Below are 22,842 nucleotides of genomic sequence, written 5' to 3'. Positions count from 1 at the left end.
AACTCAAGTAATCCCTTAAATAAACTTATCAGATGATATAAAAAATGTTTTCTAAAATGCAGCTGCCTGGACAAGGGTAAGCTGCTGTAAGATCGTAAGGAAAAACATATGTGTGCTTTGACTTTGCTATATTTTCCCATGTTTAAGATTCAGCTGATCATCTCAGTCCAAACAGTTGGTGCTTTATGCAGAGTTTGAACCTCACAAGAAATGAGATTTCTTGTTGCCCCTGTGATCTTGAAATGATCACTAGTTGAATCAATCAGAAAATATATCGGTCTGCAATGAGATGGAGCTTCTCCAAGCATTAAACATGCTGATGTGAGTTCATTTTCATATGTGCAGATAGAGCATCTGCATCATCTAGGATTACGTAATGGTATTCACATGTTTTTCAGATGCATAGAGAGGCAATGTTGAAATATTTGCCAAAGCCAATGATGTTTTATGCTACTAAATGAACTTAGATACTCAATAGAATGATTAGGGTATTGACAAAAAAATAGGATCTTACTGTCACTGGAAAGCACACCACCATCTGATAAATCCCCTAATTTGTTGAAGTGGCTATTTATAAAGCAATTTCTTGAATTAATTGCCATTACTCTAAATCTCATGTGCCCTGGGAACACCGTAAGATAAAAAATGAGCAGGAGAATCACTCTGGAGGACAAATGTCTGTGTTCCCATCCTGGATTTGTTGCCCCTGTGATCTGATCTCGGATATGAATAAGATGACGAATGAGTACAGCAGATGAATAGAAAGTTGGATAAATAAATCAGTTCTTTTCCCAACCCCTGCACGATATTAGCTAATTAAGATATTGTATTTTGATGGATTACTTGTCGACAGTTTGGTAGTCAGCAAATTGTTCACGAAACCGTTCTGGAAATGGCTTTTGTTAGACTACCATGGATTAAATATTTTAGGTATCAAACAAATATAATTGCATAGACTAGGTCATTTCTCTGGGTTTCATCAACATCAGTGGCATTTTGATGTTCCAACTAAATCTGCTTCAAACAGCAAACACCACGGAATTGAAACGTTTCCAAAAAGACATCTTAAAACTGTTTTATTTTCTGAATTTTTATTGAATATATTATATTTTTCTTTAATCAACATTGCACATATTCCATTTTCAATCACATCTCATATTGCTGTCTACAAAATGTTATGAATGTAGAAAATCCAGAAGTTGGAAGGTTTACCCCACCAAAAATAAAGAAATAAAACAAAATGAAGGAAACAGAACAAGAGAATTAAGGTCAGAAGTGACGAGCTCCAGAGATACAGAGAAAGGGAAGAAGAGGAGCACCCTCGTTGGAAAAGAATACAAACATACCTTGGGTTAGAATGCATATTTCTCAAAACAAAGCATCATGCAGAATAAAAGCAAGGCTGGGCAAAACGCACATGAATAATTCTCAACACCTGAACTGTAGAAGTATTTTACAAGTTCATTTATACTCATTTTGTTGTTTTTCTGTTGCTGACTGATGATATTTTTTGAGTGACGGTGACAAATGAACAGTTTGATTATTAGGCGCGCACAGAAGTGAAGTAGGAACATTGAAAATAAATGCACCCACCACCTTTACTGTCCCACAAACTGAAATAATTTCCATCACAGAACATCTACAGCAATCTCTTAAAGAACTGTTTACTTCTGGGCATTCAAAACGACCACGAGAATCATTAATGATGATAGATATGCTGGATTTCAATCATAATGTAAATATGATTGTAGCCTTGGCTGACCAAACTGCACTAGTTTGCATAGAAAGATGATGATTATTGGTTTGCTTGTCCCACTTTTTTTCTTTTCGGATTAAAAAGTAAAAATATACATTGTTCATTTGTGTTTACTATGTGTGCAACTTTCTATCATTTACACACACCGGCCCTCCTTCATTAAGCTCTCAGTCTGTAAATGAGAAAACATGCTAATAGACAAAATGCAATTAAATGAAGGCAACATCTGCTACAGCTTCAACAGCACATGTGCACAAAAACTAATTTTACAGCAAGAGAAAACAGCTGAATGCATGTAAATTAAATCATAGAAGTGATTCTTTTCTTTTTTTGGTAAAAAGTATAGTGAGTATGAAGTATTCCAACTCTTTGAACTTTTTCACAGTTGTCAAGTGGAAAGAAACAGATCTATGGTTTTCTATTTTTTCTGGGTTTTTTTTTTGTTTGTTTGGGGTGTTTTTTTACTAATAAAATCTGAAAAGATCTCAGTTGATGGAAGTTAATTGGTTCCAAAAGCATGCCAGATTTGGAAACAATTAACTTTCTATTGACGCAACTTATAAGTTGACCATTTTTCACCATTGCTGAAAAATGGTCAAAAATGGTGCTGACACCATCATGTTATTGGGGAGCTTTTCTATAGCAGGAACAGAGAAACTGATTAGAGTTAATGTGAGACACAAATACAGGCCACTCCCAGAAAAAACAGTTAAAGGCATCAGAAGACTTGGATGGAGGTTCACTTGTTAACAAGAAGACTCTAGACATTTAGCTAAAATGGACAAGATCCAAGTATATCAATGCGTTACCATTTCCCAGTCAAACTCCAGACCTACATAATTTAGGAATAGACTTGAAAATTGGTGTGCACAGACATTTTCCATTTAATTCCACTGAATTTAGGTTACAGAGTACCCAGATAGTATTCACAGCAGCACTTCACTTTTTCCACATTTTGTTTCAGCTTTCTTCCAAATTGTAATAAATTAATCTCTTTCCTCAAAATTCTACACACAAGTGGAAAAAAGCTTAGGAGGTATTTGCAAATGTTAGAAATAGAAAAAATATATATTTACATAAGTATTCAGTCTTTCTGTCATTTATGGCAGCAATGACAAACTAAGCACAACAGTCTTTAGTTAAATTGGCTCTTTCTTCTTTTCAGCTCTTCTAAAGCTCCAACAGGTTGGAAGGAAGGAGTCAATCAGTCATTTTCAGAGAACTCCAGCGGTCACCTCTGCAATGAAGGCCCTTCTCACAATCTTTCAGTGCCTCACGTTGTGCCTCAAAACAATCTTAGTCTACAGACAATTCCTTTGATTGAATATTTCATGTTTGACCTCAGACCTGCACCGTCAACTATGGGACCTTATATAGACAGGTGTATACCTTTCCAAATCAAGTGCAATCAAATAAATTTACCACAGGTGGACTCCATTTAGGCTGTAAAAATGTCATAAGGCACTGAATTCTTACATAAATGTGATTTCTTGGTTTTCTATTTTTACAAAATATGCAAAAATCTCAAAACTTCTTTTCCACATTATCATAGTGGGATATTTGTTTATATAATTTTAAGAAAAGAGATCATTGTAATACAATATGGAGTAAGGTTGCAATGTAACAAAATGTGCAGAAACAGTGAAGCAGTGTGAATACTTTCCAGATGTACCGTTAAAAAAAAAACAACATGTTTGATTGTAATGTAACATACTGAAAAAGTTCAAGAATTAAGAATACTTTTAAAAGGCATTTGAACAAACTGCACTATAATTGCAACCTGTTTTTAGTTTATTAGTGCTTCAAGGTACGACTCTTACTTGTGTCGTCTCTCAAGATATTTCAAATTTTGAAAAGATTTGTAAATTTTGTCACCCTAACTGCTAAAGTCAATGAACTTCAGTTGCTTTTTATTTGACCCACAATTAGAGAAACTCAGTTTACAGCCAAAACAAAAACACAGTTTTCTCAGTCAGCAAGCAGTTGATATTTCTCACTTTTCTTAGACTAATGGCTTAGTAACTCTAGGTGCGGTTTGTGTCGCTTTATTTGTGTCTACAGGGAGAAACCTACTTGATTCACCATTTCTTGTAAGAGGGAAATCTCAAAGCTTGACATAGGGAGGCCAGTGTAATTAAGTTATTTCACATTAGCTTCAATACTAAGCAGACACAAAGGGCTGAGGACAGGTGCTGTGATAAGATATGCTTCTGTTTTCATAGCTACTTTTGTTTTCAAAGCACACATTAGTTCACTGTTTCAAACCTGTGCTCCTCATTTCATAAAAATGTTGCACTCTGTGGAAAAAGTCAACTGTTTTCTCCATAGAGCCTCAAACATGTCCCAGGTTTTACTTGACTGATGCTTTAGCAGTAACGTCCTTCATTACCATGTATTTTTAGTAAACTAATAAATAGCATTTTTATATGAATTCATGTAGATTAAATGCAAGCATCCAGCCTCTGGACAGTATTTGCAGCAGTGACTGTGCTCTGCAGGAGATAAATTGTTAAAAGCAATCTGAAAGGTTTCCTATCAAACTGTATTGTACTTCATTACAAATTCAACTCGTGTCGCCATTTTGCATTTCAGAAGACTTTCCAGACAGGTGTGATTTTATTCTGATGTCAAGACAACACTTCTCTAAGGCTGTTACATTAGCTTTTATGCTCAGACTACTGCAGTACTTTCAATTCATGCAGTCTATCTGCTGTAGAGAATGTCAATAATAAGGCATTTTAGAGCAGGTTACAGAACTGGCTGCGTAGAAAGAAAACATATCCCATTTTGTCAGTTTATTTAAGACAAAATAAGACCTTATCACATTATATAGCACATATTTAAATTTCTGGCAAAAACATAACATTTTCATGACTTCCTTTGGATCATTTGGGATCATTTTTATTTTATTTGTTGACAGTTTAACTGTCAGAATTAAATATTTAAATAACACTCTGGGATCCTATAAATGTTCTCAAGGAAAATATAAAACCTTTATTCAACAGAAAAAACACTTTTCTGATTGTTAAACAAATCTTCAGCAAGGTGTTTTTTTGTATTTGTTAACTTATTAATTTAAATCTATTAAGTTAATGTCTGATAGTAGTTCTGATTTAAGATGTTTACATCTCAGCCTTCACACCTTATTGGATTATTTGCTCATTCACACCAATTATCATTAATTGCGCTGATGATTTAGCAGCACTGGCATACAAAATCATATTCACCTTCGACTCATGAGATGTTCTGGATAAATATCTCCTTTTAATTTAGCGTCTATGCTTTTTGCTCCCTGCAGCCCAAAGACACTATCAGCCCTTGGAATGCTCTGTCTCCTTTGTATGACTTAGCATGAATCCTCTCTTTGTTGCAACTCTACCACTTATTAAAGCAGGTGTAAGTGAGCCATGCATCAGCGCCACTGCAGCCCCACAACCTGACAAATTATTTTAATTCACAGATAAAGGAAATCGGTTAGAGGCTATCCAGATTGTTTGTTCCGCTTGACTGGAGGATCAATTCCCAGGCTGGTCATGTTCTTGTTGAATCTCCTAACCTGTGGGCATGTTACTCTTAGGCTTACCCTCCCATGTGGGGATATGAAGCTGTAGCTGAATCATTTGTACCTTAAGATGTGTTAAGTAGGTGCCTCCCAGGCACAGTTTAGTGTTGGTGTGATATCACCGTTTAAGGTCTCTAAGCACCGGGGGAGCAAATGTTCAGATTTCAATCCTCAGGTTATGTCCTGCTCCTCGACCGGAGCTGATGGGATTTAGGGAGCCAATACTGGTGTCAAACAGCTCATACTGGAGGTGCATAATGTGAGAAGATCAGTTGAACAAAATCAATTCTGAACATATTTTCACACCCCGGTTATGTTGCCATTCAAAAAATGAGAACTACATGAGTCGGATTATTCTTTTTCTAATATGTCCTGTAGACAGGATGTGGTTGATTTTTTTAATGAGGTGCTTTGACTCAAATATTAGCTTTTAAGAAACAGCTTGGTTGTATCACAACTCTAACGACCACCAGTTAAATATAAGGCTACTCTGATTGTGATATTGTTCTGCAAGTCAAAGATTAGGTGCCCATTTTTTAAAAATAATACTGTGTAATATTTGTCAGCCATATGTAAGTGTGTTGTTATCTGCAAGACTGAAGCTGCGGTTTGTGCTCCACACTCCTGAATGGAGAATACAATACTGGCTAAACATTCCCTCAAAGTCCGCTTCTCATTTGCTATTTGGAGTTGAAGTTCAGAGAAATCCCATTGGGAACATAAGGTGAATGTAAACATAAGTGATTTTTCATATATTACATTTATGGTAAAAATTATTGTCAAAATTTTGATTAACAAAATTTTACTTGGAATAAAACATTTCAAATGAGCCAAATCATCAGTTGGTAAATGTTTTTAAATTCCCAAACACTAATAAAAATAATTTTATACATGAGCATATTCATAGTTAGACTGAACAAATTACACTTTCTATCCAAACCTGGAAATTGTTCTTATCTCAATTTCAAACGTTTCCTGTGATGTTTATATAAAACAATATCAGCCTAGCCCCTTGTTTACAAGGCAGATCGTTTCCCTTTTAATGAAGGAAATAAGTTGATTTTGCATCATAACTTTCCACAGGTTTTACAAAAACTGAGGGACATATTTATCTTAAAATTTCAACTTTTAAAAAGTTCAAATTTTGAAATGATGACATCATTTTGGTTCTTTTGTTGTTGATTCAAATTAAACTGTTCACAACTTGACATTGTTTTTTTTTTTTGCCAAAATACAGTTTAATCTGCAGTGACCATAATAGACTAAGAGTATTACTCTGCATTATTCTTGTGATGATGTACCAATCACTAATAATATTTTGACAGGTAAATATATTATCAGATGTGCTAATACCAGACATAAACAGTGGCAGAAGCAAACAGTGCCAACACCATAACCCTAATGTTTCATGTCAGATATTTATGACACAAAATGTTTCTCAGTTTTGCTCATGTTACTCATCTTTTATTAACTATACCGGGATCAATGTTACATTTTTTATTTTTCAGTGGAAGAAAATTCTCAATATTATATAGTATAATCTCTTGCTGTTTTCATGTTTTATTTTCTATATCATTTGTATTTTGGGGAAGAAATTAATTTTCTCTTCATTGAATAAACCCTGGGTCTTGGTTAAAAAAAAAGATTTTATTAACAAAATGACAAAAAAATAATTGTCTACGTCTTTTCAATATACATCTTCTCCATAATGATTTTCTTTGTAAACTACCTAACATTTATTTTAAAACTATTTCTTGGTTACAAGCTTCTTGACACTAAGGAAATATTTGGAACATTCAGTAAACATTTTTTTCTTTTTTTTGAGGGATACAATTTAAGAGGCAAGTACAAATACAAATTCTCAGAAAGAGCAGGAATGTGAACTTTGGATTTTCTTTAGGAAACACTAAGTTTAAGAAGTCTAAATTCAAGCTTTTAAGTGCCAGGGTAACTAACACTGTATGGAAAAGAAAAAAATAAGGAAATAAAACACTGTCTTTATAAAAAATAAATATGAGCTATCACTTAGTACTACTGGTAAGGGCAGCTGATTTTTCTACTCATTTCATTCACAGGCAACGTTGCAGGTCTAAGAGATGTAACTAAGTCCAATGGTTTTCAGATAAAGCTGCACAATGATTGGCAAACTCATGTACTACTGCAAGAAAAATGCAAGAAAAAAAATCAACAGCAATGAAGAATGTTTGAGCAGCATTAGTAACATGAGGAATGTGATTTTATCATGTTTTCAACAAACCAAACATAGATTCTTGTGGTTGATGGTCATAACAGTCAAAGAAAGTAAAAAAAAAAGTCTAAAAAAAAAATTACTGTACCTGCAACACATCTTCGGACACACATGTATAAACGTCTGATATTTACTTTTTTTTTTAATCCCCCCCTATTCGGAGTGCATCTATATCATAACGTTTTCAGAAGTCCACAACATACAATAAATTCAGGGTTTCACCTTTGGTTATGTAATTATCAAGGCTAGGTTTAAAAAAATATAGAACACATGTTCATGTTACTTTTGCATACAGTAAATTCAGAGTGAAACATATCAGCAAAGCAGCTGGTCAGCTCTAAATTTGAATCTTAGAAAAAAAAAGGAAAAAGAGTAAAGTATTTTATCTCATCAATAAACCGGAAGGTGAAAACTCGCCGAGTTTCGTCTGCCATTTCACCCTGATAGAAAGTGAATGTGGCAGATATTTATGACAGGTGTTTATGTGACTGACATCTTTGCTTTAGTGTAAGTGGATCTTGATAAAAGAAGATGCTCTTCCGATGTATTTCCGTGTGCTGTGCTCTCTCCCATAACTTTATACATCGTCTAAATGAGGATTTTCTTGTGTTATGAATATAAATCAAGATTTCTGTTGCCAGCAACACAGGCCAGCCTTGTTCTGTTGACAATATGTAACAAGAAAAATAAATGTGTACTGTCCGCATAAGAGCAGACAGCCAACATACTGTTTAAGAACCTATGATGCCTACAAAGCCGACCCAGCTAAAACGTAATGTCGACATTACAACCGAACATCTCTATCATATTAAAATATTCACATCTGTTCCTTACAAGACACTTTTTCACATCAAAAGAAAACATCTTTAAATTTTATAAGTCTCTTAGTGTCATCACTCCATACATTTATATATGTGTAATTAAGGCAATCATTTGGGGCCACGACTTACTCTTTTTCCAAGTCCGGTCTCAACCCTTTGAGGGTTTGTGTACTGACGGATTACAGCAGCTTTCGTCCCTGCTTCTCAGAATTTGTTCGAGGTCCCGTCTGGTTGTTGCTTTTTTCAGTGTCCACTAGTGCTTGAAGTTGACTGGTCACAATGTTTTGCTTGTTGTCTGCACTCTCCAGAGACGGGGGGGATATTCCCTCTCTCTGTAACTGGCAGCGCTGCAACACAGAGAGAAACAGGAAATGGGGGAAATTTGTCATCATTCTTCAGAAAATGGCACCTTCAGAGTGGAGCAATTAGCCCAAACACAAGCTTTCATTTCCCTTCCAGTGGTTGTGCACTTTGATACCAAGACAGATAAAGTTAAGTAAAGCAAGTTAATTACAATATTTTTAATGCAATCCAGGATGAAATGTTAAATATGCTAGTCAGCCAGTCATGGTAAAAGGAAGACACATCCTCTGTACTGTTTTCATGTGTAGAAAAGTTTAAAGTTCTCAAATTAACCAATTCATGAAGTAGCAATTATGACTCTTTGGTTTTGCATTTGAATCAAAGTGCTGAGCAACAGGACGTATCTTTTTTTTTTTTCTTCCTTTTTTATGCATTCATGTAAACAATGTTACTGTAGTCTATAAATGATAAGGATGCACTCTGGAATTGTCTAGCAAAAACATTTATGAAACAAAAATTACCAAAAAATCCAACTTTCATCTAAGCACTTTCAAAAGTTCATCAAAAAGATAATCAAGGGTTTGGTTAAAGTCAAGTTAGATGCCAAAATACATTTACAACCCACCACACAAGGGTGCCATCTAATGTAGTATCTGTAAGGTAATAAGCTGGATCTTGTGAAAACATATATTGTCTTTTTGACATTAAGAAATAAAATTAGTTTGGGAAAGAGAACTTTGAAAAGGATTAAACACAAGTCAAAGAGTGTCTTCTGCTACTCATAAAGGTTATGCCATTTTATAATTAAGTGTATCATCTGCTTAAAAACAAATATTAGCTGATCCCAGGCCTTTTCCCCCAAAAACGTTTCATAAATAGAGAAGAAACTGGTCCTACAATTGAACATTTAGGATCAACTGTCTTCACCGCATAAGATGCTCTAGTTATAAAGAGAACCACATTTATACTTTATTACCCTATAATTTAAACATAATGGACTTGTTTTTTACAATGACTCCAAATTCCTCAAGACATCTTGTATTTCTTGAACAGAAAACTTCTGGCACAGTAATAAACGAAGGTAGCTATGATGGCAATAAAATCATGGCATCACAAATCTGTGATCCAATTTCCAGATAGCTCAAGGTTATTATTGAAACAGAAACATATGTATATCAACAAGTGTAGTGCTACTTAAATGGTATTACTGTGTGCATACAGCAGGTCTTTTATTATATCATTTAATATGAATATCATTACTTAGTACATGTTAACCAAGTTATCCAATAATATTATCTATTATTTCATTTTAATAGACAATGATACAATTTTAGTGATCTCAGCAGAAAAGGCTGTAGCTTTTTGTGTTGTTTCTGAAGAGAAGAATTGGTCACATAAAAAAAATTAATATACAGTATGATGTAAAATAACCAAAGTAAAGCCACAACCAAAGATTAAATACTGTCCTTTTTTCTCTATAATGTGTGCACTTTGATTCAGCATGTTTTGGCACAAATGGTATCACACCATCCAAAGTTAACACTCTTCTTATATTTTGTTGTCGTTGCTAAAAATATAGACCAGTAATAGATGCTCAGCCATTTAGGTAAATATTCTTTTTTCATTTGAACTGTAATATTTTACCAACCAGTTAGAGCATTATCACCACCTTGTGGTAGAGTTGCCAGCAAATTGTTGATATATTGACAAAAGACAGTCCGTTGTCAAAACAGTAGTGAACTGAACAACTATTGGTTCACAAAAGAAAAATTACTCTATGCAATACTCAATTAAAAATGAAAACAATGGAAATTTGTTTAAGGCAAATTAACAGCAACTTTGAAAAATGTAGGTAAAACTGCATTTAAAACAACACCACTACTGCTAATTGGCCTGGAGCCTAGAATAACTTTCTGTTACTGTTTTCTTTTTAAATGGAGTTTCAACTGGAATTGCAATTCCTTCCTCATGAAGTGTTTATGTTCTTTTGGTTACACCCTCTGGGGTGAAACATTTTGCAGAGTAACTGTTCTGTGTCACAGCTATTTGTGCTTATTAAGATGCACACTATTAAAGACGAGTGTCCTCTTTTTAAACAGAGCAGCTGTTGTATAATTCTCTACCTCAATAATTTGAGGATTTCCACAGTCTCATAGGAGTTGAAGACATTCTGTATGCAATCATAGCTGCAGCAGGCGCAAGGCAATTATAACAAACATACTGAGTGTTTTATCTAATTCTCTTATTAAGGCTTCAGAGCAAAACATGTGGTTATTTACATTTGTTTACCTTTAGAAAAAAAAACTACACAACCAATGCCAAATAGACAAATGTAGCACCAAGTTTTACACATTTTTAAATGTGGCACATTGTGAACTATTTTTTGCAAAATAGTTAAATCTCAGTCAGATTGGATTAGAGGATCTGTACTCATCATCTTTCAAGAGTTCCCCAAGATTCTCAAATGTATTAAGAACATTTTAACTCATGAATGTGCTTTGAGAAACCATTTGATTGTACCTGTGCCCTCATCTAAGGTCTGTTCCTTAATGTGATCTATCTGCCCAACAACTATGGCAAACTCATCTTTCGCTGATGTAGAAATGGATCCCCACAACATAATACTGTCACTACCAGTTTTGCATGAAGCAAACTACATACTGAAAGATTTCTAGCTTTCCCTCAACAGTGACTTTCGCCTTGGCACGCTTTCACAAAGGCTCAAGTAAAGGCTCTATTAATAGTTGTCCTGGTGACAGATTCTTCCACGTGACGTGAGCTTTGAATTCTTGCAACTCCTCAAAAGGCTACCATGCTAGCCTGTCAGTCGAGATGGACAGCGATGTTTTTGTTGGTTTTCAACATTTCAAGTTTCAGATGACAGGCTGAACAATTCTCTGTGAAACATTAATATGCTGTAAAGATCTCCACCATTTTATCCGCAATGTGTCTATTGTTTTGTGCTTGAATATTTAGGTGACTTCTAGTGACAATTGTTGCACTTGATTATATTTATATTATATTCAGGAGGCATCAGAATAAATTGTCATCGATATTTATTCATGCCACACTTTTAAGATTTCTCTTTGTTACAAAAACGGAAAAAAGCATTCATCTTTTTCTTTTCAATTCAAAGATTTTATTACGTTATGCTCATCTTTCATATAATATCCCAGTTAAACACATTCAAGTTTGTGGCTATAAAATGACAAAATGTGGATTTCAAGGGGTATAAATGGCTGTGCATTCAGACATTATGAGAAAACAAGGTTCACATTTTAATGTGGGAAATTAACGCCTGGACAGAAAGAGGAACAGAATGGTGATAATTAATGTGATAATTTACAATAATTTACAAAAGAAAATCTTTAACAACATGTGTCTCTTCCTACAAAACGAAGACATATAATGTCTGCCAGGATCGCTGGGATTCACATTTAATATAAGGGTAATTCGTATGAAGGCTATAAGATAGAAAATCTGTGGTTTTATTAGAAGATAGGATATTAGCAAATTCAATCTAATTTCATCTCAATGGGAGGGACTTTCATTAGGATGGAGCACTGGTTGGGAAAAAAACTTACTGCAATTAGCTTTCAGGGAATGACTGATGGAAGACAAGCAGGACCTGTCAGCCCCATGCAGATTTTCACTTGTTACTGTATATTAACTAGAAGAAGCTGACGAGCCTATTTTTATGAAAGATGTGACGTAAAGAAAAATGGAAGAGCTAAATTTATGAATGCAACCCATACATTAGAGATTAGAGTGGGGAAAAAAGAAAATGTGGTGCAGACTTGGTCTAAAGTTGACCATTTATACATGCAGTTCGCAGCTGGAGATTTCCTGCTTGAATTGTTATCACACTACTAAAAATACTCTCCTGATGCACCTGGACAGAGTGCACAGGAGGGAGGAGAAAATGCATGGAATGTTAAATATGTGAAAACATTTTGAAGTCTGATAGCATTAAAACCACACAATAAGTCTCATTAATGTGGAGGAGCACAGTTGTTATGCTTTTGCCTGCTGCAAGACATGTGCACAAGTTAAGAAATAGTTTGAAATAAGAAAAGTAATTTTTTTGATGAGATCTGATCATTTTTCCCTTTCACCATTTTGCACACTAGGAGTTTTGGATCTTTGTACCACACTTTTCAGACATAAAATGACGCCGTCTGTCGCAGGGACATTTTGAACCCACCATATTGTGCCTGCTAGCCAGACGTCTCTTACCCACTTTGACAACTGAGGATTTAAAGTAATTCTCCATTCTCTGCCTATAATCCATTGTAAGATAATATGGCTAAATTACATTAAATAAATATTTGTCAGCCCAAAAAGGATTTATAAAAATCTAAAAATATATATATAAATTATGAGTGAAATCAGTAAACATGAGTAAATGAATAAACAACTCAAGATAGTTTAGTAAGATTGGTAAGAATTGGCTTGTTCCCAGATATGACATGTAAATGGAAATATTGAATGACCCTGTACTGACTTTAAATTATTATGTTCATTTTTTTATTGAGGAGCATTTAGAAATTTTCTTCTTTTTTTTTTGTAGAAAAAAGCAGAAAAAGATATGAAAATGTCTTTTGAAAATGACTCCTCATATCTGCTACAGCTGGTATTTGTTTTAAGCAAAACCAAGGAGCTATTTCACAGTCTGTTGATGAGTCTGGGCTTTATTTGATCATCATTATTACAAAATCTAAAGTATTTATCAAATCTGAAGTGAACAGCATTTCTTAAAGACACAGCTGAGTTTCATGAAATCTTTGTTCTATGCAGAAAAACACAAAAGAAGTGGGTTTTTTAATAATTTTCTTGGCAATAAGATCATTAGAATTAGATGATCACTACATATCATTAGCTGAATGTAGTGTAAGACCTTTTGTTTACAGAATATCAAAGATAAATGATTGCGCTCACTTATTTTCCATGAGGATGGAATATTTAGAAACTAACTTGCATTTCCACAGAAGTCTTTATAAAACACATATGGGATCATCACACTCAGAGCTATGGCGTAATCTTCAAAGAAGCGTTCTGCTCATACATACTGAGGAGCTGCTGAGTAAGCTCAGCTGAAATTCTGACATTTCTAATAAGGGCAGAAAGTTTCCACAATCTCTTCTTTTTCAAACTCTGTAACATAAAAACTACACACAGTGCCATGAAAACGTATGTACCCAATTAGAGATTTGTTCTATCATAATTTTTTTTTTCTCAGTTGCTTTTTTCAGACTATCAGTGAATTTTTTATATGAAAATGGATAAACCAAGTAAGTACAAAATGCAGTTTTTATATGTTTTGTTTATTAAACATGGAAATCAAGTCAAACTAAGATAGGGCCAGTATATAAAATAAATGCCTAACCTAATTAAAGCACCATTACAGTACTGATTTAATGCCACAATGGAGGGTATTTTAATATGCATGATCTGTTTAAGATAATGCCACAGCATTTAAATTTAAGTTCAGGTTTTGACTAGACTATGATAATTCAGTTTAGGCTTTTTTTTAATAGAAATTCATGCAAAAAATATATTTTTAAAGATAGTACAAAGCTTTTAAGCAACAATTTTTGTTTTATTCATATTAGGATATTATCTTTCCATATCTGGGTTATGCAATGAAATTATATTTTGCCCCCACCCAGAATATCAAAATACATCATGATGGTTAATAATAAATAATTTTTAATATAAATAGGACATATACCTGATATGTTTTCTCAAACCAACACATAGGAGTGCTCTGAATATGTTATGTGTCCATCTGGATGGATTGTGCACCCTTGAACCAGCTCACTTCTGTGGCACAAGGAAGCCATGGTTCCTTTTTTTTATTGCCACATTATGACACCGTCTGCTCAAGGGGAAGCCGAGAGCACCGCATTAGACCTGTTACGATCTACAAAACCCTCTCTCTGCCAAGAAGTCATCCCTATTCACAGTTCAGGGGCCCGGCAGCTGTTTTCTGTGGGACTGGATTTAAAATGATTATAGTGTTTGCAGAAAGGAGCCAGTCGAGACTGCCAGAAAGAGATCCTGCAGGTACAACAATTATGTGGGGAGACTTTTAGAGCCTCAGAGCATGAAATGATATTAACTAACAAAACTGCAGGCGGTTGATGGAATTATTAAAACTAAATGACTCAACAGCTACTTCACCTGATTTCTGAAAATCACTTTGCAGTTTAGGGACAAACAGGCTTTGATTGCTGGAATTTAAATTAAGCCATCTTCTAACCAATTACTATTTTATTTTCTGTGCAGATTGAGTTCAGCTTCATTCAAACCTCAAACTCACTATTGATGGATTCACTAATCCATTTAGCGCTGTTGTTCTGCCCATTGACAGCAGCACCTTTTTTTTAACAATGATCAGAAGCTTCATTAAAGGTATTGACAGAAAAAAAGTAACGAGCTTGGATGCAGTTTACTGCATCAATACAGAAATCTTTTGTTCCAAAATACTTTTGACAAACGTAACGAAAGTGGAGTATGTGTATCAGTGGCAAAAAAAAAAAAAAAGAAAAACAGAAATGATTTGCAAAGTAAAATAAACAGAATTTATTAAAATTACAGACTACTGGGAACTTTAATGAACCAATATTTCTTTAAAAACTTACAAAAAACCTTCCGTTTACACATTAAAATTGGGTGCTTTATTTATGTGATTGTTTTTCAGGTCATTTTTTTCATTTCAGGTCAAACTGCTTTCAGGGGTCTCAAACTCTAGTCCTCGAGGGCCGCAGTCCTGCAACTTTTAGATGTGCCTCTGCTGCACCACACCTGAATAGAATAATTAGGTCATTAGCAAGGCTCTAGAGAACTGATCTACACAAGGAGGAGGTAATTAAGCCATTTCATTCCAGTGTTTTGTACCTGTGGCACATCTAAAAACTGCAGGACTGCGGCCCTCGAGGACTGGAGTTTGAGACCCCTGGCTTAGTTAAATTTGTACCCAACTTGTCAGACTTTCTTTACCTGCTTTAACAACCAATGATATTAAACACTTTTTCATAATTTGTTCACAGTGTACTGTAGGCATCAACTGTCTTTCATTATTACATCTTGAAGCAGAGTTATTTTTGGTTTGATCATGGTCAATATCAATAAATCTCTCGCATCACGAGTGTACAAACCTACACGAAACTACTATGAAACTGAAAACAATGTTAAAGACAATCTTCAGAAAACTACATACAATTAAATTATATATGAAATCTTAGTCCTTATTATTTATCTTAACTAGTTGTTGTGGTCAAATTACAAAAAAAAGAGTTTGCACTCTTTATTTAGAAATATCAGAGCAAAGATGAATAGTGCAACACTTTTTGTAGATCTTTTTTCACACAATGTATAATTTTGCACAGCAAGCATCCTTCCACCTCCCATTTGTTCTGCCACATAAAATTCTGCCATAAAATCAGCTACATTGAAGTTTATAGTCATGACATGACAAAATGTGTAAATTTAACTGGCATGAATACTTTTGCAAGTCACTGCATTATAAAAGAACCAATTACTGCAGAAGGCCTTTCTATGGGCTCAATTTTATATCTTGCTGACTTGCATGGTGCATCTGATTACAGCTGAAGGTGCTGCAGTTAGATACAGATAATTTACAAATAAACATAAGCACGTGTGAAGGAAGGTGACTAAATAAATATCTCATGTGAACAAGGACAAGTGTTGGGGAGACAAAGCATGTAGTTATTGCTGACAATGCTATTTATGCTGTAAATAGAACAACTGCAATTACGAAATGTAAGCAAACAGTAAAAGTAAAGTACAACTTCTTTCGCAGTGGCATTACCTGATATCTGCATTCTTATTACTGGATATTTAAGCCTGCTTACAAGTTTTGTTTCCTTACATCTAAATTATCTTGATATTGTATGCACATATGCAAATGCCTGTTTTCTCACGTGCAAACTAATAAGATGAACAGAAGTGTTTCCCTCTGCAAATATGAATAATAAATGAAAGAATTTAAAGCAATGCATCAGTATCAGGCTGTGAAAAGAGGACCTGCAGGCCCTTTTCCTCCCAGGCCTGTACATGGATAGCTTGCATACTGGGTCACAGTTTTTGTGTGGACATGGTCAGGAGGGAGAAAAAGGAACAGATGGAGCAGTTGGCTGTTTTCTTTAACAGCCTTCACAAGCTTAAAGTGTACCATGTGACATCTATCATTTCAAGCCAAAAAAAAAAACTAAATACTTTTTTAAGAATTCACTCTCATGTTCAAAGTTTTCATCCACAGTAGCCGTTGTTGTGGAAAATCAAAGGTCTTAGAAAGATAAAAAGTAAAAGCTGCAAAGAAGAGTGAACAATACAAGGGCTTATAAAAAATTAACTATTTTATTGATGCTGAACAGGTAGCTGTTGAATTACAAATCTGCATTTTTTTTCTTGGTTTCATTTGAATGGATAAAACTGTGCAATATTTTTCAGTCAAGGTTAAGTATTCTTAATTTTAACATTTGCTGAAGAAAAGATACGTTTTTGTTCTAATATTTGTTGAAACCAACTGCTGGTTGTGTATTTAGAGAAAACTTTATGCCTAGTTCCCTGCAAGAAAGTCCAGAGCTGAAGCTTTTCCACATGGATAAACAGATAATATCTGTACCACAGACCAGAACAAACTCTTTAAGAGGCATGAGGGCGAAAAGGACATGAGCAGAAAAAAACTATTATAGCTGAATCAAGTTGGGAAATGAGACATAGCAGCTTCTCATTACCTTGTGTGCACATTACGTCTTCAGGTTCTCGCTGCCCTTGAGTTAGTCTGATCTTATATTTCATGGTGTTAATTGGTGCTTCCGTTGTAATATGGAAATCTCCAAAGACAATGTGAGTTTCTCCTTTCAGGTAGAATTATTGAGCAAATATCTAGACCTGCAACAAAGGAATTAAAAAAAAGAAGCAAAGGAGTACTACAAAATGCTTTGTTGCTGAATTGCAGGTGGAAAACTGTCAACTCAATCTTTTAATTTTTTATTAAATAGGTTTGCATTATTGTGACAGTTCCCATTTTAAACTATCTCTCCGTTGGGAGTATTCTTTCAGGCAACAAAGTGTTTTAAGATCTCATTTAAATATTTTGGTCTGTGTCCAAAACACTTTAAAGTAAAACTATCAAAGGAGAGACGAGCACGTTACAGAAAAGCAGCCATTTTACAATTGAAAAAGAAGTCAGTCCAATGCACAAGATGCCTCTGTTGTTTCAAATACATTGCTTAGCATTTCACATTCTACGTTATATGTATTTACACCTCTTGTTTGAGAACAAAATGTAAAACAAGAAAAAGTAGGGTGGGCAAAACCTGCATATTGGTTTAAAGAGGGTAAAACAAAGATAAGATAGAGAATGCAATTGGATAAGATCCAGTAGATGCAGAATTAATATACCTTCCTATGGTGATTTATTTTCACTGACAAATAGGCATAGAAAAAAAACAAGGGTAAAAAAACCTCTAGATTTCAACAGCAGAATTCCAAAAAAAATTATGTGGAGTATTTTCCAATACTCCAAGACATTCTTCTTATTATTGCTATTGTTATTTTTAGATGGCTCTGAAGTAAAAAGAAGGAAGAAAAGGAATATCTGCTTTGTTTGTCTTACAAGAGGCACAACAACTGAGCTAATTCAAATTGGAAAAACCTATAGACAGAAAAAACAACCTTTAACAGATTTAAGCATAGATTCTGAATCTTTTGAGTTGCATTTAAATTCCAAGTTGATTTGCCTCATATGTTTCAGACAGTTTCACTACTCTATACTAAATATGTAACAGAAGTTTGATTGGTTTTACTGACAAATCTAATAAGTAGCTTTACAAAATGTGACAACAATCTGGAACCTTTTGTTGTCAACATGACATACTGTATGTCAACATATTAGGTGAGATCAAAAGGCTTCGAAGTTATTGTGCTGCAAGGTGCAGAAAGTCTGAATCCAAGATTTTCTGGATTGATTTTAACTCATGTTTAAGAGAAATTACATAAAATGTTAGCATAGAAGGGACTACCTAGGAAAAGTAAACAAGTTAAATCTACTCCAAATTTATAGATGTGAAAGTCACTTTTGAAACATCTTGAAATGTACCCTCATAATTATTACACACAGAAGTTAATGTGACTTGGATAAACCAAAGGAGAATATCTTCTCACCTCACCTAAAAATTATCCCAGGTTAGGGAAGATATTAGAGTTTCTGAATCTAAATTATGGATTTTCTTTTTTCTTCTCATGGTTGACTTTTGCCTTGCATATGTAGAAATAATAATAGCATTCAGTCTGTGTACTTCCCAGATGTGCTTGAGCTCAGGCAGTGATTTCCATTACAGAAGAAAGCCTCTTTTTGATGCTGCAGCTTCCGAAGGCTCCAAGATCCCAAACTCAAAGCTTTATGGCATAAATTTGAAATATTTTACTTTTTATATTTGTCCTTTCAACTTTACTCTGTGTACTATTGTAGATAAAAGCTTTGCTGCCAAAAGACATTAAAGATGTAGAGAAACCATTCAAAATAATTTGAAAAAGTCAATAGCACAAATACTATCTGTATTTGTGCTATTGACACAATAGCACAAATAGTCAAACAGTATTTGACTATTTGTCAATAGCACAAATACAATTTGTATTTGTGGTATTGACAAATAGTCAAATACTGATGTAAGTGCAGTGAAAAAGTATATACCTCTTTACAGATTGCTTCTGTTTTTGACTATTTGTTACTGATGCTTCAATTTATAAAGAAAAATGCAACCTAAAAAGCATTATTTTCTTTAGCTATCCAAACTAAATTGACCCTATGTGGGAAAAATAATAATTGCTGTCTTGTTAAATTATAAATTAATTGCGTTGAACTGAATTTTTTTTGGAAACCAAGTTTAAATTTATTAGTCGCAGCCAGATCTGATTACCAGTTTGCAGTATTACTATGGCACCTGTATGACAACATAAAATATAGTAAAATATTTCAAAACACAAAAAATCATGCCTCAATCTAAAACAAATTCAACACCATATGAGAAACAAACCCTTATGAGACCATATGCGACTATGATGAAACCACAATAAAAATCTTTAACCTCTAATAGGTAAAACAGGAAGCAGTGGTGAACCTTCCCAGAAGTTGGTGATCTACAAAAATTGCTGCAAAAGTTGGTCAGCAACACATTCATAGGGTCACAACAGAACCCAGAGAAACATCTAAAGCACCGCAGGCATCACTTCAGGTCAGTTTTCCAATTCAATTAGAGAGCTATTTAAAAACATTTAATTTGTACAAAGAGCAACATTTGTTTTGCTCTGAATGTAAATTGGAGGAACTAAATTGCAATTCATCTGGGACAGATTTCTGTATAGTACAGATGCACATATAACATGATGCCTGGCTTCCTGTTTGCTGACATTAATCCAAAGGCAGTGGGGATTTTCTGCCTCTTGCTGCTTCTTGCCTCACACCCCTGCAGGGCTCTTAGATCCACGCTCCCCCCCCCACACACACACACACATGCACCCAAACATACACAGACGAGCACGATAGACTATAAATATTCTGGCAAGGAATGTACACTGGGGATACAACACACACTGTATTTATGTCAACTCTGCCACCAAGCTCTCTGTCAGCAATATTTTGTATTGAAGAAAAAAAAAAAACATTTCTCACATCTGCTTATCTGATAATGCTCATTTAGGCCAACTTGTCGATGAGCCCAGATAGGAGCGGTGCCGTCACTGTACTCATCCCATTTGTCTGTTGCTGCTTGACCTGCCAAAGCTCCAGGTGCTGTGTTTTGTTTGTGCCTCCATCTGAGTGTGAGAAGCGTGCCGTTTGGAAAGCACATGTGCGACGCAACACATCACATTACACCGTGACAGTCTGTCACAGTGAATTAAAGCTGGAACACAAACGGAGGCAGGCGTCGGGGAAAAAATCGTTAATGCCACAGTGCTCCGGTTCACCACAAGCTAGACCTGTAGGTGACAGAAGTGGCAGGAATTAGACTGACTGGAAGGAGAAAAACCGACTTTCATCTTTGTCGTTTTCATTCAACAAGTCAATTATGATCCAAGCATCGGTTGCATAACCGATGGACAATATTTGCAGCATGATATGACATGGCAGAAGCAGCTTAAAACTGGGTTACCATCAATTATTTTCATGTCGGCAGCAGAAAAAAAATCTATATGGTTTGAAGGTTGTTTTTTTTCTGTCAGCTTGACAAAATGAGACATCAGCTCTTATCTAATCTTTTTGCTCACAACATACTGACAGAATAAAAGGGCTTACTGTCCAAAATGTCAGATTTAGCAACACATTTAGGAAAGAGGCAATGAATGAATGAATCCAAAAAAACCACAACCAGCCAGATTCACTTGAACGTCTGATGGGGTGTCTGTCAGTCAGCCGACAGTTAGACATCCTTCAAATCCTGTAACTAGTGAGGTGGGACCTCCCTGGAACTGCCTTGTTCTCTGGAGAGATCTTCACTTTTAGCTTGAAGGACCGGTGAACCGAAGCACAGAACAACATCAACAGCTGGACATGTCACCTCTTATTAACAGTTCCAAGTTCAAGAGCAGTAGTAAACTTTTTCTGCAATGAAATAGAACTCAAGTACCTTGTGAAATGGCAGACTAACATACTCTATGTAAATTAAATTTAACTGTTTCCTTTGCTCTATTTCACCTAATATTATGTAAACCTGAAGCTATTGGATTATTCATGTTTGTTGTTAGAGAAATAACAATGCACATCACACTGAACACATTATCATCTCTGTGGTGGAGGCAGTATCATGCTGTGGAAAGTTGGTCAGAGTGGATGGAAAACTGGATGGTGCTAAATACAGGGCTATTCTGAACAAAGAAATGCTGCAAAAAGCAGAGCATAATTGTAATCAAGAGAATATATATGAATGTCAGGGCAGAATTTTGAGTTTTGTAAAAAAAAGAAAACCCCACTGTTGTTTTGAAGAATAGTTGCCCTAGCCATGTGTCATTTTTCCATCAACTTCATATATGTGTTGATCTATTTCATATAGCCCTAAATTAATGGGACAAAAATATAGAATTGTTTAAAAATATCATTACTTATGCAAAGTACCAGTTAAGATTTATTGAATACTTTGTTAAAAGCTTCAAGTATGGTATGTATTATACATGTACTGTTTAATCTTCCTCCACTGGTGTTTGTTACATATATAGTCTTTAACTGTGGTTCTGGTAAATTAAGTACCGTTTTATATTTTGTGCAAACAAAAGGGAAGAGGAGCATTACACAGAACAAAAACTGTCATTATCTTTTCCTCCATGTCAGTCAAAATGCACCACCTCCAAACCAGCCTCCTCCATCTCAGGCCCCCGCAGGCTTTTCTCACATATGTGCATTGCAACAGTGACTTAATGAAACGCCTACAATCACTTATCAACAGCAGATGCAGATGCCTGCCAGTTGTGCTTCCAAGCATAAAAATTACCATGTTGTTTCCCTTGATAATGGTAGCTGCCGGCAATATATCCCCCAATTTGCAAACTAAATTACAAACTAGATCTCATTTTGCCCCGCTGTAATTGTGTTTTTGGGGTATTTTATTATAAATCTCAGAAATGGCTTCATCATTTATCTTCTGCAACAACTTTAAAAATATCAACTAAAAAAGTATTTAAGTATTTAACAGGCTGAGGAACTTACTAATATCATTAATAATTTTTCAGCATAATAATATTGCATCGCATGCCATACGTTTAATTTTTAATTAACTGTCCTATTTCTGCACAGAAACCAACAAAACAGTGATTTGTTGTGATGCTCAGTGAAACGGTGCATATACAGGTGGTTTATCTTCTTTTGCAGAGAAGGGTTGTTTTTATTTACAGTTATTACAGAATATGCATGCTTATACTATAAATGACTACTGTAATGCTTGAGGGATAAATAAAACAAAATACCAAGTGCAAGTCAGCATTTCTAGCTTTATTTTTTAAATAATTTACTTCTCCACGGCTTGCTGCTGTTGATGAATGCAACCTCTGCAGTTGTTTCTTTGATGATTACAGTACAAAAGAGCTTCGGAGTCAATTTTTATGAATATTAGTTGAGAGTCTAAGCACAACC

At 34.8% G+C, this 22,842-nt stretch overlaps 1 protein-coding gene across 1 annotated transcript in view; it reads right to left on the bottom strand.

The window, feature by feature from the left end:
- Positions 1–1,070: 1,070 nt before the first annotated feature.
- Positions 1,071–22,842, bottom strand: part of kcna4 (potassium voltage-gated channel, shaker-related subfamily, member 4) — a 63,668-nt gene continuing 41,896 nt past the window's right edge. The window contains exon 3 of the mRNA XM_028015717.1: positions 1,071–8,734. The gene's annotated coding sequence lies outside the window, so the exon portion shown is untranslated. The remainder of the gene's footprint in view (positions 8,735–22,842) is intronic.

The sequence above is a fragment of the Xiphophorus couchianus genome, chromosome 4 (genome assembly GCF_001444195.1).
Source record: "Xiphophorus couchianus chromosome 4, X_couchianus-1.0, whole genome shotgun sequence".
Classification (NCBI taxonomy): domain Eukaryota; kingdom Metazoa; phylum Chordata; class Actinopteri; order Cyprinodontiformes; family Poeciliidae; genus Xiphophorus; species Xiphophorus couchianus.
Note: the sequence above shows the minus strand (reverse complement) of the source record. Positions and strands in the feature narration are given on the sequence as shown.